At 36.3% G+C, this 18,294-nt stretch overlaps 1 protein-coding gene across 3 annotated transcripts in view; it reads right to left on the bottom strand.

Moving 5' to 3' along the window:
- LOC118267736 (dopamine D2-like receptor) overlaps window positions 1-18,294 on the bottom strand; it is a 202,361-nt gene that overhangs the window by 51,847 nt on the left and 132,220 nt on the right. The window contains exon 1 of one of the 3 annotated variants that reach the window (XM_050694092.1): window positions 317-631. The exons of the other annotated variants lie outside the window; for them this stretch is intronic. The gene's annotated coding sequence lies outside the window, so the exon portion shown is untranslated. Of the gene's footprint in view, window positions 1-316; window positions 632-18,294 lie in introns of those variants that run through there. 3 annotated transcript variants of the gene reach the window in all.

The following is an 18,294-nucleotide window of genomic DNA, read 5'->3' as shown; positions in this document are numbered from 1 at the left end:
GGAGCTCCGGCTCAACGAGCAGGAGTAGTACTGCGTGGTTTTTAGTCAATAAAAGTCTGACACTTCCTCTCGTCTCGTCTCGTCGTCTCGCCTTAGGCGATAGAAATCATTGGATGATTCCCCCGTTAAAAAACCTCTTACCGATGAACCAGAGCTCCGGTAACCCCTTAGATTGCCTGCAGTTCTGGATAATAAATACTAATTCTGTGCCTTACAACTGTGCTTCTGTTTATTAGTGTAATTTAATAGAAATAGATTAAGTAAAGTATGCGACCATATTTGTCAATACGATAGAATAATAAGTAAAACTTTTTACCTTCTCAATTTGTTTTTCAATTTATCCTGCCTTCTCATCACTCTCATATTATCAATAATCCACTATACTTTAATATCAAGACTATCTTACTTCCGAACCCTTATAGGTCCAACAAAAAAATGTTGGACAAAAAATAACGTATCACTATTCAAGTTAAAGAACACTGCAATCCACAGTCATGTTCAAAAACTCTAATATTCCTTTTACCACAAAATTCAATCTTCAATAACACTTTAATTAAAAAGTCACTTAAATCCACAATTCCTTCTAGAACTTTCTTCTATCTAGATTTAAACACGGAACTATTTCAAAGTGGTCTCTTCAGGTGCATATTTAATATTTAATCACGGTCTCTTCGAGGTGAAAAACCGAACGCTTCGGGATCGCTAGCACAATTGAATTAGTATCTACTGAGACACTTTTAATGGAACTCCAGAGGGACGCTACTGTCGGGCAGACAAGTGACAGTAATGGAACGAATAAATTAATGTACACTGCGTTTTTAAGCAAAAATTACTATGAAATGTTTCCTGGTAAAGTAGGAGTTTTGATTTCATTAAAGTGGCTGGAACGGGTTTTTTAAGATTTAAAAATATATACATAGATACTACTTACCGAATAATAGACGCTTAGATAATGATTTTTTTTAAAGACAGGCAAGATGGTGAACTATACGCCATACTACAAATATAATACTTTGTTTTTTTAGACGTGGAGTCGTAAAGTAAAAAGTTATTGAAGCCTAAAACTTCCATTAATAATAGGGTTATAAAGATTCATGCAATGTTAACCATACATAGCAATTATACCCAATCCCGCCGATATAAAAACGTAGCAAACAGCAGTGACGTCATCGATGCTACACCAAGATATGGCCGTTTGTTCAACTGATTGCACCAATAAAACTTGCCGGTATTAATCGCTTACTTGCTATGTTTGCCTTTCTATTTCAGCATTTGGATTTTTATGGTAAGCCTTTTTTATTTTTTATGTTGTTTTTTTATAGGGTACGGGCAGACGGATTGCCTAATAGTAAGCCATCGTCTTCGATCATGATACCCGCAACACCAGAGTAGTTACTTGGTGAACGTTGGCAGCTTATGTAATGGTGATTTTTGTTTTGTATTTGATATTTATTGAGCCTCAAACTGTGGTACTTCTATTGATATAATTTCTTAAAATTCATTTTTTTTACTTATTTGTAAGTATTTCAAATATTATTTTAAAAATTTTAGTTGTAAGTATAGTTTATATTTGTATGCCGTTAACAGCTAGACATAGTGAACTATGTACACCTTACTAATGACTACATAGGCCTTTTTATACCAATGTTCTACAGATAAACATTTTAATTAGATTTTTATGTAATTGTTATACAGATGTAGTTAGTTACAAAATGAAAGTAACTCAACAATAGAAAGTAAATGTAAACAAAGATGTGCTTACAACAGAAATCTAATTAGTACCTAATTAAATACCACCTTTTTTTGTATCACGATTGCGCTGTTTAAAAAAAGCAAGAACTGTAGTTCTCAGTAAATAGAATTTTAATTAAATTGTAGAAGACTGGGAAAGAAGAGCTTAGGGAGCCTAGAGTAAATTGATTGTTATACTAGTTCCATATTTTTATTACAAGAGCAGTCTTTGATTATTTTGCATTTGTAATCTTTAATATTTTCTACTTTATTGAGAGAGCAACATTAAAGTAATGAGCTCTTTCGTATTTATCTTTTTCTTAGAAATATAATATCTTCAAGGATCTGTTATGAGAATTTTTATAGTGATAAATAAGCCTGGACTGCTCCAGTTCGCCTTAAGCAAACGAAAGCTATTAATGCTTGCCTTCTGCGTGTTGGAAGAGGCCTTTGCAAAGCAGTGAGTACTTATAGTAGGCTCTTGGCTCTTGAAACCTGGACCTTTCAATCAGAAATCTATACCAGTTTATCAAGGGTGGGGATTATGACAAACCCTCATAATTAGAGGAATCCCGTGGCCCAGTCGACAGTTACAAGCTCGAGTGATACCACGGCCTCACAGAAAAGCAACGTAAAACCACGCTAGCGTTGTCTCTCGATATGTGAGTAAGATTACTGGAGGCCCAATTACCCCTCTTCCCAATCCCTGGTTTCCCAACAATCCTTAAATTCCTAACCCCTAAATTTACGAGGCGCACTTATAACGCCTCTGGTGTTTCGGGTGTTCATCGACGGCGGCGATTGCTTACTATATACTTACCTATACCTACCTATACCACAAAATAGAGAACTATCACGGGTCTTTATGAGCAAGATAGAGCTATCTCCACGTTATTAAGTATGCAATAACGATAGGTTATTCACAAAAATGTTTATTTTCCATCATTAGTTACTGGGAGGAGTTTGCACCATCTATCATAGCGGCCATTATCGTACCATGGGATGGGTAGATAGGTGTATTCTGCAGGCGAACCAGTGATTGATGATAGTATTTTTAATTACAGAGCTAGTGAAATGTCAATACAATGTGGTGGACTGTCTTGATGGTCTGGTGGATAAGCACGAAGGTCTAAATTCGATGGATGGAGTCATTATTGGATTTATCAATTTGTTTGTGGTAATACGGAGTCGGAAATAATTTAGAAAGAAGGATAATAAAGATTGCTTTTCATATTATTCTTAGATTTAATCACATTTGGTGGCTGGCAGTTGTTGGATACGAAGAGCTGAAGATCAAGCTCAATGATATTGAAAAGGATTATGTCCAGTAATGGAAAGTGAAAATGGTGACGGTGATGACGTCGATATCGTATAACACACAAATGATTTAATAACATTGCAGTTCCAAATGAATCTTAAAGTCGGAGCTGCAGACTGCCTAGCGTCTTACCGGGGCTCCGGCTCGAAAAGCAGGAGTAGGAACGGGTTGGTTTGTAGTAAGAATCTAACACTTTTTCTTGCCTCGCCTAAGGCGAGAGAAACTGTTGGATGATTCCTCCCCCTCCTTCATAAAACGAAATTGAGGAAGGATATTGTACTAGGCATGTCTTTTTTAAAATAAAACTCTATGATTATTTTCTTTTCCTTCTAGCAGTAAAACGTACAATTAATTTGCTTCTAGCGAAATGAAATTCTTTGTCGTTTCAATATTTTGCGAGCGGACGACGCGATGTGGAGAGTCTCTTGATTTAGGACACGCCATTAGCCGGGTCCACACCAAACGATCCATCGATCCCGCGATCCGCGATCCAGGATCGCGGAGCGTGGATCGTGGATCGTGTTAGGCCGATCCACTTTTGGAAACTTGCGATCCCAAATATGCGCTCCAAGCGATCCTAAGGCGATCCGTGATTCAGCCAGTCTAACTCTAGTCTAACAGTCGATCGACTTATTTCCCATTTCACGAGAAATCTGACGCCAAGCATCATCTCTAACACCTCTATTGGTGTAATTAGAATCTTTGGGATCCCATAAACATTTAAATTCTTTATAAAGCGATATCAAACGGCGACTTTCTGAGATGTCCATGGCGAGGTGGATCGCGCGAACCAACACAACCGTCCACACCGCGCGCATCACGCAACTGAGGCACCTTTGATGCTGGCACAAAAACCGACCGCACACGGATCGCGCGAGGTAGGGAGCGCGCGCTCCAATACGTGCGCATGGATCGCGCGCGGCACGTCTACACCGCCTGCATCTTTGGATCGCGCTGCTGCGCGCGCGATCGGAGCGCGATGGATCGTCCGGTGTGGACCCGGCTATTGAAAATGTTATACGAGGTTTAATAACTTGTTGTAAACAACATGTGCACCAGATGCATCGTGTTTGAAAATTGCTTGCAAATATTTGTATTGTTTATGAAGAAAATCTTTGGAGTATGTCGTTTCAAACATATGTACTTAATGATGTTTATTTCGTTAATAGAATAAAAAGATACAAATATTTTGTCGATAATATAGCTGTTTCTAACAAAACTAATCTTAACTTTTAACACTTGTGATCACGAAACTATCTTAAACTCGAAATGATATTAAATGAGTTTTTTCACTTTTTCACAAACATATATTGTTGCTAACATCATAAAAAAGGAATTAGACAATCTTTAAATAAACACATATTTTCCTAAATAATACTTAAGTTTACATTTTGACGAGGAACTCGAATAGTTTCAAGCCATTCTAGAGGCTCTTAAAATTGTAAACTCTAAATCAAATCCATTCTATTCACCAAAGCGTCCTACTCGTAACAATTGTGTACACGATCATCCAGACAATTGAGCTAGCGTCTCCACACATTGAGCGTGTCTGTACGACGGCACATATTGATGAATGGATGTCAGCGCTTCCTGGATGTTACACACGGTGTGATACATTATTTATTTATATTAAGATGTCAGCTACCTCGCTGATCTTGTCTAGGGAGCGTGGAGGGGCTTAGTTTTATTTATGGAAGTAAATCAATTACTGTAGAGATAATGAAGAATAGAGCATACTATTTTAAAAAGTCCGGTAATGCGCTTGTGGCTCCTCTGGTGTTGCTGGTGTCCATGGGCGGTGTAGATCGCTTATCATCAGGTGATCCAAATGCTTGTTTGTCCTCTTTTCCAAAAAATAACAAAGGAAGAAAGATAACTCATTTATTTGGTCCAAAATAAAATCCGTTTGTCCAGGCACAAACAGTACACGCAAAATAATATAAGAAAAAAAAAGAACAATAAAAATAAATGTATTAAAATGATTATTTTTTGCACTAAAACAGGTCCAGTTCAGCACAAATGCCAGACATCTAGTGCCTGACACTATTTAACAGCTCATAAGCATAATAATTATATCATTTGTGTAATGGTACATTATCTGCATGCTAACAACGAAAATTCGGTTTCGATACTCAACAAAATCTAATATCAAAAACTTTTGAAAGCCTTTTTTACTATCGTATATTTTTATATATCCAGTAATTTACCCTCATGAACTCATTGAATTAGTGTTCAAACATTAATTAAATAGTTTAATCGCTTGCCCACGCGTGCCCAGTTTGTTGCGTTTACATTAATTAATTTTAAATCATTTAAACTACGTTCACTTTCACGAGAAAATATTTAACGAAATATTTTTATAGTTTGTTGAACAGGTAATTGAAATATATAGCATTATTTTAAATTAAAAGTGCTTGCCTTGGTAGGTTTTGGTTTCGTTAATTAAATAACGAAGTATTTATTCACACAACGTATTAAAATTATTTTCCGAAATATTTTGGCAATAAACTTACCATCTATTTACTTCTATGTCACCTAGAACAATATCATATAATAAGTACACGTCTGCCTATCCCTTAAAGGATTAAAAAGCGTGACAATATAACAATTGAAAGAAATAACAAGTCATATCACTACTCTTCTAATATCAAACAAAACTCCTTTAGTAAAACAATCACTTGTTAAAGAAAACGAAAGCGAGATCAAAATTGCATTCCCTACGTATTAATTGTTTGTTTTCAAAGATTGAAACATGATTTTCTTCCTCCATAATATTGCTTTCTAGTAATAAGAATCTCTTGATTTTCCATCAACATTTTCCAATAGAAACTACCAATAACCGACTGTAATGAAAAGCGAGGTAATGGATATCTCTTACGGAGTGCCCGCTCAGTATCTTCTGTCAATGGAGTCTTGCTTTTCTTTTTCCTATTGAGCTGGATTTATCTAATCTAGTTAGTAGGTTATTTTGTCTGAAGAGAAGTCTAGGTTTTCTTAGGTAATCAAAGTATTACCTACGTTTTATTTGAATACTGTCTCTCTGCATCACTCTAAGGTTGACTGTTAGAGAATGCCAAATTGGCATTAAGTCCACCATTGTAAAATAAAAATAAGTAAATAAATAAATATAGGTTTTATTTAAACGATGGTTGCTAACGATGTGATTATTTTCAAATAAAAAAATCTATTTGTGTTTTCTTTTTCACTTCAATTGGCGTATACGAAAAGAGCCTAATTGAAGCCAGTTTTTGGACTAATAATTCCATGACTACCTTGGTTTACAAATCAAACTCAGAACCATACCACAATTCACAAACCGTACCAATATTAGCTTGAGAAGCAGAACTAAAAACAAAAGCGTACCTCCAGATTTTTCTAATAACCCCACAGCGTCGGGTACAAAGAAAAAAAACATAAAATATCTTCAGAATTGGCTGTTGGAATTCATTCGTGTGCCTAAATTGAGATGTAGATATCCGATATGAATCCAAAAGGATATAATATACTCGTATAGGTGTGTGTCATGGGTACGGACCAATCTAACGGGTCATTGCGTACCGGGTATGAAATACATTTGTGGAACTCAAAGGGTGAAGTACTTTAGGGTTAATTTGGTCTGCTGCTTTGATGTGGACTAAAAATATGTCTTTGTGGAAAAGTGTGGAATGTTCTTGGTGGTTTGAAGTAATTATTGTATTAGTGTTTATTGGTAATTGATTCTTATGAGTTCAATGGTTTTAGTGAAAGGTTTTACAATCAGTGACTGCGAGATTTTATTTTTAAAGGGGCTCCTCGAGATTTTATTTTTGAAGGGAAATCCTCCCTTAAGTTCTTCCGCCTTGAGCAAGGTAAGAGGGAGTGTCAGACTCTTACTGACTAAAAACCACCCCGTTCCTACTTCTGCTTTTCGAATCGGAGCCCCGGTAATCCGCTATGCAGTCGGCAGCAGTGACTGCGAGATGTACGTTAATCTTCGACTTGACTGAGTCAAGCAATTAAATAACTATAACAACACAAAGTAAAACAGACTAATCTGTTATTTCACACAAAAATAGTCCACACCCTATAACAAAGCCAAAACGTCATAAAATCATAAGAAGACCCTATTAAAACAATGATTTTACTTACAAATCTTCTTGGAACATAAAAACAAAAACAAATGTCCCCATTCGTTGCCAAATTAGCGCCTAATATCCATACTTTTACGAGCCACGTTCGTAAAAGCGTGGAGTAAAAATTATTACCCTTGCAACCTTTTTACTCCGCACTAAAAGTCAGCTGGGACAATAATATTGCACTGAAGTGTAACGAACCCTGCGGCCGAGTAATGTCATATAAACCTTAAATTTAGTTTTTAGTATATTTTAGTAATAGTAAACTATAATATAGTAAGTAGTCTTTATCCTACGACGTATCTTAATGCGCTGAATATTACTGAGTGAATCGATGAAAGATTTTTTTATGGTATAAGGCGGTAAACAACCAGACGGATCAGATGGTAAGCAATTGCCGCCGCCCATGGACACCCGAAATACCAGAGGCGTTACAAGTGCGTTGCCTGCCTTTTGAGGGTTAGGAATATAATTATCGTTTAGAATCAGGGATTGGGAAGGAGGGTAATTGAGGTAATTTTTTGGTTTTACGAACGTCCTTAGACGATCGGTCTGCTCCCGTAAAAAATGTTTTACTCTAACACTCTAAATGAGCACGTTTCTTATCACATATAACTTGATACAACTGAACTGATAATAATAGGCCTTTCATTAAAATATCTGCACCTCTGCCTACCCTCTGGGGTACATTGAAGGGCATGGCATAATTCTTGACAAAACATAATTACGACAAAGCACGGAATGAAATTCATCTTTCGTATTATAAGTCACGTTTTGTATATTTATATTTAGAAGCTCTCAGCTATTTTTGAGCGTGGCAACATTGCGAAATTATATGAATTAGGTAGCATAATGATGGCAACACTGTAGTCCGCCATATTGTTTGATCGTTAACTAGGAATGCTGATTATGGTGTTTTCTTATGACTGTTATAATTTTGTTTGTATACTTGTAGATGAATATCGTTATAATTTTGGTAACTCAATTGAACTCATGAAAAACTTTATTTAAAATAATGTTTGTTTTTTATGTTATGTTTTAAGCTGTCAGACTGCCTCGTTAGTCGATTGGTCGCAAGTGTGACTGCCGGATAAGGGGTCTCGGGTTTCATTTCTGGGTCAGTTTTGCGACAATTTCTCGGTACTAAGTTCACCCATATTACATGGGACTTATAACACAAAATGGTGAAAAGTGGGTGTACATTGTATAGCAGCATTACGTGCAATAATTTGCACCTCTGTCTACCCCTTCGAGGAAAAAAGGCGTCCCAATGTTTTTTTAAACTGTTTAACTAAATTAAAAGAATGTACGGGCCATGCCAGATAGCCTCTGTGCTTTCTGCCAATCCTTATAGAACACACAAACACGTGTACATAAAAAACTTCATAACTATGAATACCAAAATGGATTCTTAGAAACATTTCTGCGATTCCATCACATATTCCTTTTAACGTTTTTTCCTACATAACTTAAACCTACGAAACTTTTACCGAAGTATAGTCGGCCATTACAGAAATCATAGAAGCATAACTTCGGAACTACGCGTGGCATTACGACGATCACGAATTATGGTTATTACGTATTTCCTATTCCTTACACATGATTTCTTCATATTTCTGCAAGTTTGTTCGGTAAAAGAGCAGCGTTACGTATTAAGAGTTCTCTATAGTTGCCGGACGTAATTTCACCCTTCACACACAACCCTTTGACCAATAAATCACTGGAGCACCAGTCGTCAAAACATGTTGATACTTGCAGCATGAGGAAATTAGATCAGAATGTTCACTTTGTAAGTTTTTGTGTTAGACATCTTATTTGCATTGCATGGTTGGTCTTGTGATATTTGTAAAGATTTTGAAGAAATAAACTTTGCTTTCTGGTACTTGTTATTTATTTTTTGATTTATCTGCTGACAAGTAGCGTTCTGCCTTCTTTCGTACATGCTGTGCCCAATAGTGTCCATAATTGATTATCAATTCAAATGTAACCTAACTAACCCGTAACGATGAATGAGACAGATTAAATTGATTTTTAAGTTTTATATACCGTCATCATCCCTATAGTGGAAAAGTAATAGAGTTTTGAGTATTTAATGAATGGTCTTATATTAATCTAGAAGGGTGCTGAATGCGATTTTATATACTGTACCAAAGTTTCGATTTCCTTGTCATATTTTAAACAGATGTTTTCTAACGAATATAGAACAGCAGTGATGTTTTTTGTTCATACCATGCTGTTGATTTAATTTGATTCAATTTCAAACGTATATCACGCGCGCTATTGCTCAATAACCAATGTTCTATCATATATATGCTTTTGTTAATGAAACTTCTGCCCTTCTCCGCAAATTCTCAAGTCTGACCCAGTGACCTGTCACAGCATTTTCCTTGCTCTATCATTCACCAGTCCTCGCACTCCGACGTTGAGATGGAAATCATAGTTATGTTCCTGTTTATGTTGATAACGAAAGAAGATTGGTCTATTATTGGGGGAAACTTTGTTTTTATATTATGTGCTTACACTTTTGTCATTTTTTGTTATTATTGTTGAGTGTTGTTTTGTTTGTTGTCTTATTCAGCATTAATATTATGAATGTGAAAGTTAGTTAGTTAATTTAGTTGGTTTTAATCTTGTTGAAATTTTATGTAGGAGTATTATATAGATGACAGTACGGAAAACGTATGTAGTTACTACCGTTTGTGGGATTTTTTTACGCAAAATTGTAGGTAAAATCTTATAGGAAATCAAACTTCAACATTTTATTTAACAGATTTTTTTACAAATATTTAAGGTTAAGATTGTAAATAGGTTTCATAATTATTATTCAACATTAGCTAGAATAAATTCAATGCCACACAATGGACTGGGTTGGCTTTCTCCAAAAAAACAAAATAGGTCTCAGGATTTAAGTACCGTACTAAATGACCTAATGCTTATTCCAATGACCATTGCCCCAATAAACAAAGTAGGAAACCTATTTCATAAATTTTGACTATAATATTAGCAATAAAAATCTCGGGAATAAATTCCGCAAGTATGATATATCTCCCGCTTGTCTACAACACATTTCATTGAACTTGTCCAAACAACAAACAAGTAGTAAATATCTGGTCAGATACATAAAAATATGCTAAGGATTCCTTCACATTGGACGACCACATGATGCTGTGGAGTTGCTTTAAAAAATGTAATCATACACCGCCGTATTGTCACGCCTTTCGTCCCCGAAGGGGTAGGCACATTATGGCAACCACTATGCAATGTACACCCACATTTCACCATTTGTGTTAAAAGTTCCATGTAATAGGGGGTGAGACTATTGCAATGTACTGGGTACAATTCTAAACACCATGCTACTACTGAGATTTTTTTTTAAACCTAAAAAAATCCCCGTAGCACTTTGCCCGACCCAGAAATCGAAGCCGAGATCCCTTGGCGAAGCAGTTAAAAATCAAACATTTGTAGCAGGCGCTACAGTAGCAATAATTCCAACTAAATTGTGACTAAAGTTGCGAAGTGAGCAAACGACCTTATTTTACCTTCTGACAAAACTCGAGCACTATAGTTAACGAAAAACTTGGAGAATCTTTAAATGTAGTTCTCTTTGGACAATGAATAAGAAAAATGAGTTACATAGTGGTTATTCTTATCTCACTTTAGTGCTACTTGTCTAGATTCTTGAACTAGATTTTTAAAACTTTAACTTGAAGTTAGTTTTAAGTAAGAATGGGAAAAGATTGAAGTTGAAAATGATGATAAGACAGCTCGATCTAGATACGAGTCAGTTTGTTTAAGTGTTGTAGTTTTCCGGTTAACATGTTGCGAGGAGTGTATTGGGGAATTTATGTTTTGTTATGTTGTAATATCTGATTTGAAAGTAAAAATAACCAAGCGGTCATCGGTGCCCGCTCGCACTCCTTCATTGTAGAGTTTATTATCTTAAAGAGGTAGTATAGTAAAAATTTTGAAAAAGTTATTGAATGATGTCATGGATGAATGATAAAATTTGTAGTACAAAAGGAAGTTGAGGATTTTCGCCATGTTGTGGTAATGTCAAAAACCTGCTCAATAAATAAAATACTTTATCCATTATAAACTATCCGAAACCCAAAAATACTACTAAGGTTTCCTTTCCTATCTATCTCTACAATCAACAAGAAACATTCGCTACGAAAAAACAAAAACAAAACCAAGTAATTAACCTAAATGAAGCAAACATTAGCACAGAAAATAAGCACTAACTCTTTCTGGATCTAGATAAAAGCCAGAATTGTAACACAACACCTCTTTTTACCCGCAATTGGGTAGACAAACAGCCCTATTAATCAGCACTCTTGTTGATAGTAAAATCCAGTGAAATCCAGTCAGAACCGGTTTGTTTAACTTGATTTGTGGACGCCATCTTGGTTTTAGATTAGTGTTTACCTGGTGCCGGTAGATGGCGTGCTGTCATGAATTAAATACGGTGTCACCGTCTTCCTAGGGATGGTTTTGCTTCATTAAAAGGTTTTGATAGACCGCCCCATGTAGACATGTGTTTGATTAAGTAGGGTGCTTTTTCGGTCTATTTTTATAGGAGTGTTAATTAAGATTGTGAGTTTTTAGGTTGGTACAACTAAATTTTATAATTACGAGTATGCTTGATGAAGGCCTTCTTTGGTGTGTCCGCGACTTAATTTTAACCTTGACTTTTAAAGTTAAGTAACGGCTAGCTTCAAGTTACATATCTTTCTCTTAATTTTTTTATTTATTCAGTCTCTAGACAAGTGATAAATTCTAAGTACAATTTTCTTTATGTTATCAACCGGTAAGCAAGCACCGCCGCCCATGAACATCCGAAACACCAGAGGCGTTTCGAAAGCGTTGTCGGCCTTTTGGGGTGGGAATTTAAGGGTTGTTGGGGAATCGGGGATTAGGAAGATTAGGAAGGGAGGTAATTGGGCCTCAGGTAACCTCACTCACACAACGAAACACAACGCAAGCGTTGTTTCACGTCGGTCGTGAGATCTTGGTATCACTCCAGTCAAGCCAGCTCATTCTTCCAAAGCATGGCTCTCCCACAATTGACACACTAAATTTAATCTAATCTAGATATAACACAACACTTCCTACATACATAAATACTACTATCTGAGTTCCAAGCGCCTGATAAAGGTCCCAGCTGTTAACAAAACCCTCCCCACAGCCAATATTCACGTACCCCCATCGCCACACACTTCCGTTTGACCCCAAAACGATTACAGGCCACTGCTGACCTCAGTGAATCAGAGCGTAAAAATAAAACAATTCCTCACGGTAGAACAGTATTTTGAAACCCCCTGTTGGCAAAGTATCGACAGGAGCAATTACTCTGTCGCTGACATCTGCTTATATCATTACTGATAGAAAAGGGTTATTTTTTTCCTTGTTATATTTAAAGAGTTGTCAAAAATAACATCACATGTGATGTCATCTCTGTAGATAGGTACGTGGCGAGGGTTTATAAAAGTACGATAGATTTTTGTCAATTTATCTTATTATTTTGTTAATAGAAATTCGAAACGTATCGTGGATATTTTTTTCTATTTATCGTACTCTAGCTTCTGCCCGCAGCTTAGTCTGTTTTGAAGGTAAAATGTAGGTTACACATGTGAATCGAAACTATCATCTATCTTTGTATGTCGTTCATTCATATCTGTCTAGTTAACTTTTACGTTTGTTTTGGATGTTTGTCCGTCAATCACGCTGAAACTACTGAACGGATTTTGATAAAATTTGGTATACCTACAGACAGTGTATGAGCTGACTTGAGCGATAAAATATACTTTTTATCCCACAGGAAAACAGGCAAAGCTACTGACAAAAGCTAGTTTATGATATACGCAGGATAAGAATACAGACATACAATACAATACCTATATTGAGTTCATAACCACAAAACCTCAACAACTCACGTCCCAAAAACCATTTTAAAAAGCTAAGCGTCTATGAACTTCGTATTTAATATCTTCTACAGAAACTTCTTGTTGTGCCCAAAGAGTTAATGTACACATGGAACTATACAATACCAGTTTATTTTGGTCTCGCTTTAAACAATCTTACCGCACATTTGAGGGTCAGGTTACACTGGTGTGTATTGTTTGATTTGTAACCTTGTGTACTCAACTTAGATATTACTTTCGTACCTGACGTTGCTCGAGTTTCCTTCGAGATTGTTCTTCGAGAACTTTCGAGTTTATATTGAAAGGGCTCAAGTATTTTTGTTGTTTATTCCCAGGTGGGTTTTGAGTTAGGTACTCGATACCACTTGAGTTGTGGAGAAGTTTATCTATTGGTACCATTGTGAGATATTATTACGAGTAGCTTGTGTTAGGAAGTTGAAGTTTCTATTTTGATTGAGTGGTTACATTGGGGAAGAATTAAATTGTACTTAAATCTGATACCAAACAACGTCACGACTTTTTATCCCCGAAGGGGTAAGCAGAGGTGTATATTACGGCACGTAATGCCGCTGTACAATGTACAACCACTTTTCCACTTTTGTGTTATAAATCCCATATAATAGGAAGTGAGCCGATTGCCATTATACTGGGCCCAAATTCTAGAGTTTCCGTGCTACTACTGACATACTACAATCTGGTAATATCGAGGTAGCAATTGGTATGTGTAACTTAAATATGTACCTAGATTAAAATAAATATTATATCGAATGCTAGTTTCGTTTCGTGGAAATTGCTCAATACCGAAATAGATGGCAGAAACTAAAGGAGGCCTACACTCTAGCGGCAGAAAAAGACTAAATAATAATAATAAGAAGAATTTTCGGAAGCTTTGCGTTATTACTTTAAGGATGATTTTCTACCAGGGATGTGTTATGCTACGGTGCTGTGGATGCGTTTGGCTTTCACCAATCATATTTATTGGTACATATAGCTTAGCACTGGTGAAAACGGACTGAACTATGCTGCTATGGTTGCTATGATTGTGCGCTATGGATGGCTTCCCTACTATCGATACATTACATAATCGACAGCCAGATAGTTTCACAGTTTAGCTATCGCATCTTCGTAGCATACCTACATAGCACATCTCTAGTGAAAACACCCTAAAAATGGCCAAAATGGCCATATCACCTCATATAAGTTGCAAATAATTTTATTTAATACCAAACTACTTTTTATACCGTACCAAAGAAATATGGTCCATACACACAATAAAACCAACTTTAACAAAGAGAAAAATGTAATAAGAAGCAATTATCGCCGTGACTGCGCATCATTTCAGAGCCACAGATTAAATATATTCGTGCGAGGGAAACGTTTAGCCAAATCATTTTTATATAGCACTCACTAAGGAGGATTGCAATAAAATTGAGGGGAAAATCGTGAAGGTAAATATTAAAACGGAATAATTTATTAGCTATGCCGTAATAATTTGTTGTCAGTGAGATTTAATCTTGTTTGTCCTATAGAAGAAACTTAAATTACGTTAGGAGTGTCACATCATTACAAATGTAAGACATTTTGTCGTGTTGTCTGTTAAAGAAGTATATTGCACCCGGACACCACAGGCATGATAGGTAGCCGCTACCAACAAAATGTATACAGCTTTATAGAAAGTGACACACCTGGTGTCAGCTTGGCTGTGCAATCAACCTGGTGGCGTGACCAGCTTGGACGGCAGCACAGAATGTTACTGCTGGTTGCGCCACCACTAATTGCTATAAAGCTGTATGGTGTCATACTCACGCTGCTAGTGTTATCTCTTCAAGGTCCATTTTGATACTGTCGCATTGTGGTGTCACAACTATGGTGTCTAGTTTGGTAGCTTACAGACACTACGGTGAAATCTAGCTCAAAGACTTGAGTTAACGACTAGGAAATGAAGAAGAATGAACAATTATTTTATGTTCAAATAATCCTTCTCTTTAAACTAGGTTGAGGTCGGCACTAAGTCGGTATTTTATATGAAGTCTGCCATCTGCCCTCCACTCACAGTCTTGACATTTTTATATAGAGATCTTGTCTCTAAAGAAGTCCATATAAATTGCAAAAGGATTCTAGATCTCAGAGTCTATGAGACTGACTATCTGTAACGATTATTATAATATACCCGAATGTCGGTGAAGATATACTTTTTCGAATCACATACAAAGCAATCACATACATTTCCAAAACCACTACAAAACAAACAAAGAGGAAACTTAATTTCCAGCCCCAAAGCAAAACCAACATAAAATAACGAATTAAACATCTGTACCGGACTCTACTAGGGTCTATTATTTCATTATATTCCAAGGTCCACATTATAAAGGGTTCAGCCCCTTGCTATAATTGTGCAGGTACACATACACATCATAATATACAGAACCAGTATAAGCTGACCTTCAAATGCGTGGAAAGATTACGCAAAGCGAGACCATGATATATTGGTTTTGTGTAGCTCGATGTGAATGCGTGTTTACAAGTCCCTTTGGTCCGGATGAAGTTAATTCCTTGGTTCCCAACTGATTATTACGTCATAATCTGGAGAAAAGTGCTTCTGTGTTGGGTAGAAATATGGAAGAGTGTTTTTGATTATGTTTGTTGATGTTTTCATACTTGTGTTTCAGGGAAATTAGTATCAGTATAGATAAGTTGTGTGAAAGATTTTAAGCTAATGAAAATGTGTTTATGATAGCTGATTAGAAACTTTTGTTATCACTCTTACTTTCTCAGCGTTTGTGCTAAGAGATAAATTAAGGGACTACACATTTGTCAGAGAAAACGGCGCCGCAAAAAACCCGAAGGGATACCGGGGTGGCTCGAAGAGCAGGAGTAGGAACGGGTGGTTTTACTCAGTAAGAGTCTGACAGCCCTTTCGCCTTACCCAAAGCGGGAGATTTTGACTCAATCTCTGATAAATCCAACAATTCTAAATTTCGGTTTCTAAAACCCGACTATTTGTGACTGAAAAAATCGTTTTTTTTTTGAAATCTGCCCCCCAAATCTGAATTATGCCTTAAAAGACTTGTGCGAAACCGCGGGCGGAAAGCTAGTAACTTCATAAATAGTAATAACCTTACTATAATAAATGAAGGTGTAAAGTATCGCATGCACCCTTGACAGCTCTAACGAAGACATTTCTTTCTAATTAATTACGTGCATTACGCCGCCAGATGGCGTGCAGCGCCACTATTTGTATGGCGAGGGCTCAGCTAACAAGCTGTCCGCTTTATACACCGACTGACCTTTCAATGTGACGCCGGTCTTCACTTATACGACTATATTTCATTTTTATTTTTACTCTTCATCACTTATTATGTCATATAAGTATTTATTCTTATAATTAAGTATTTAAATACTAGAAGAAGAAACCAAGAAAAATACTATATTATTATGTACTTATGCACTACTATGTACTTATAAAACTAAAAAATATAAAAATAAGTAGCAGCCAGCAGTAGCATAGTCCAAGCTACTGGTGGTTAGAGCTCCACTCTCCAGATACAGAAACCTCCTCACAATACGTGCCGTTTGCAGGAGAACTGCCTTCTGTATCAGGCCCTTGATATATCTATTTAACGCCAGTCTCTTATGATAATGAATAAATTGCTTATAGCATTCTCTAATACTCAACCTCAGTGTAAGAAAAGTGGTGGCAGAGAAATAAAGCGGTTGATGCTTAAGATTAACAGCAATGTTTTAAAGTGTACTACGAGTGTATGTTTTGTTTTTTCCATTTAAAATTAATTGCAGGAAGTCACATTTTCCTAACGTCTGGGATTTCTAAATTAGCAAGCTGGCTAACTCCCTTAAGAAAGCGTCAACATCAAAATATAAAAAATACCCCAAAATTTATTTCAGTAGGTGTACGAATGAACAGCAATCTATAGAAATCCAAATTCTGCAGCAACACATTCACTTTATTAATATTAGAACCGAAATGATAGTATTTGTTACATAATTTAGTTTACGAGTTAGCTGAACAAAGGCTGCAAATAAAATAAACACCGCATTAGACGCATTATCATACAAGGCACGTTTCTGTGCGACTTGTGGCGTCGCATTATTTAGTGAAACTATTCGCACGATACAAGTATCGATGTTTTGCGGTACAATTGGTGGTCTCGTTACAATAGGGATCAAATTAAGTGTTATTTTAACATGTATTGGTGTAGTGAATAATTAAGTAAGCAACTATGGCCTTTGCCCTGCAGTGGGACGACTATGGCTGAAAAAAGCAACTATAATAGTCTACTTCTAGACGCTTCTCTACATTAAAGACTTTGCGATAATCTTCGCACATGATAGATGGGTTGTAGATCGCAATTTATAATGTCCTAAGACCGGCTTATTATATTCATATTCATTATATTTATTATATTTATATTCATTATTAAATTCATAGTCGTCCCTTCAGTCGGTTCTAATGACACGCGCGATACAGACAAAATGATTACAATACTGCAGTCACTAGACAGCTTAAATTAGTAAACTTACTATAGCAGAATATTATTTTAATCGTCAAAGTCGTAATATAGCAGTATTGAAATAAGAAAGACAAATATTAGAAAACTATATTTCTTTAGAGTTCTCAAACAGCCAAATTACAAAGCAAATAAAAAGAAACTACAATAAAAGACCTTTAGATGTAAACAAACAACCTTTAATAAAATCACAAACTATCAAGGGAGACCAGACGAAATGTATGTTGATTCACAAATACACAAATTCACAAATACACTAGAGGCACGAGAGGCTGATGAATTTCAAAATGGTTGGCGACTGACAACTGATGCAGAATTCCATTAAAAGTGACAAAAAGGATTGTAAATAAATGAGTGGAGAGTGACTGGCACGCGAACTCGAGCTGAAGCATTAATGCTACGTGAGAGAGCAACGATACGGATTGATAATGTGTCGCGAATCAAATGTTTATTGGGATTACGGTGGAATATACGGGATGGGGTTTGTAGCAGTGACGCTTGGAGAGAAGGGCGTTATGGGAAATCAAATTCTTAAGATAGACATATGTCTGCGTTGCACAGCAAAACTGTGGAATGTCTGTCGTCTGCGGTATTTTTTTCGAACCGATACGATCTTCAAACACTTCAAACGTCAGCGTTTTCTTTTTTAAAAGACCAGCACCACCTGTGACTCCTTTGGTGTTGCG

The sequence above is a fragment of the Spodoptera frugiperda genome, chromosome 6, assembly GCF_023101765.2.
Source record: "Spodoptera frugiperda isolate SF20-4 chromosome 6, AGI-APGP_CSIRO_Sfru_2.0, whole genome shotgun sequence".
Lineage (NCBI taxonomy): Eukaryota > Metazoa > Arthropoda > Insecta > Lepidoptera > Noctuidae > Spodoptera > Spodoptera frugiperda.
The sequence above is the reverse complement of the archived record's forward strand: the minus strand, read 5'-3'. Positions and strand labels throughout refer to the sequence as shown.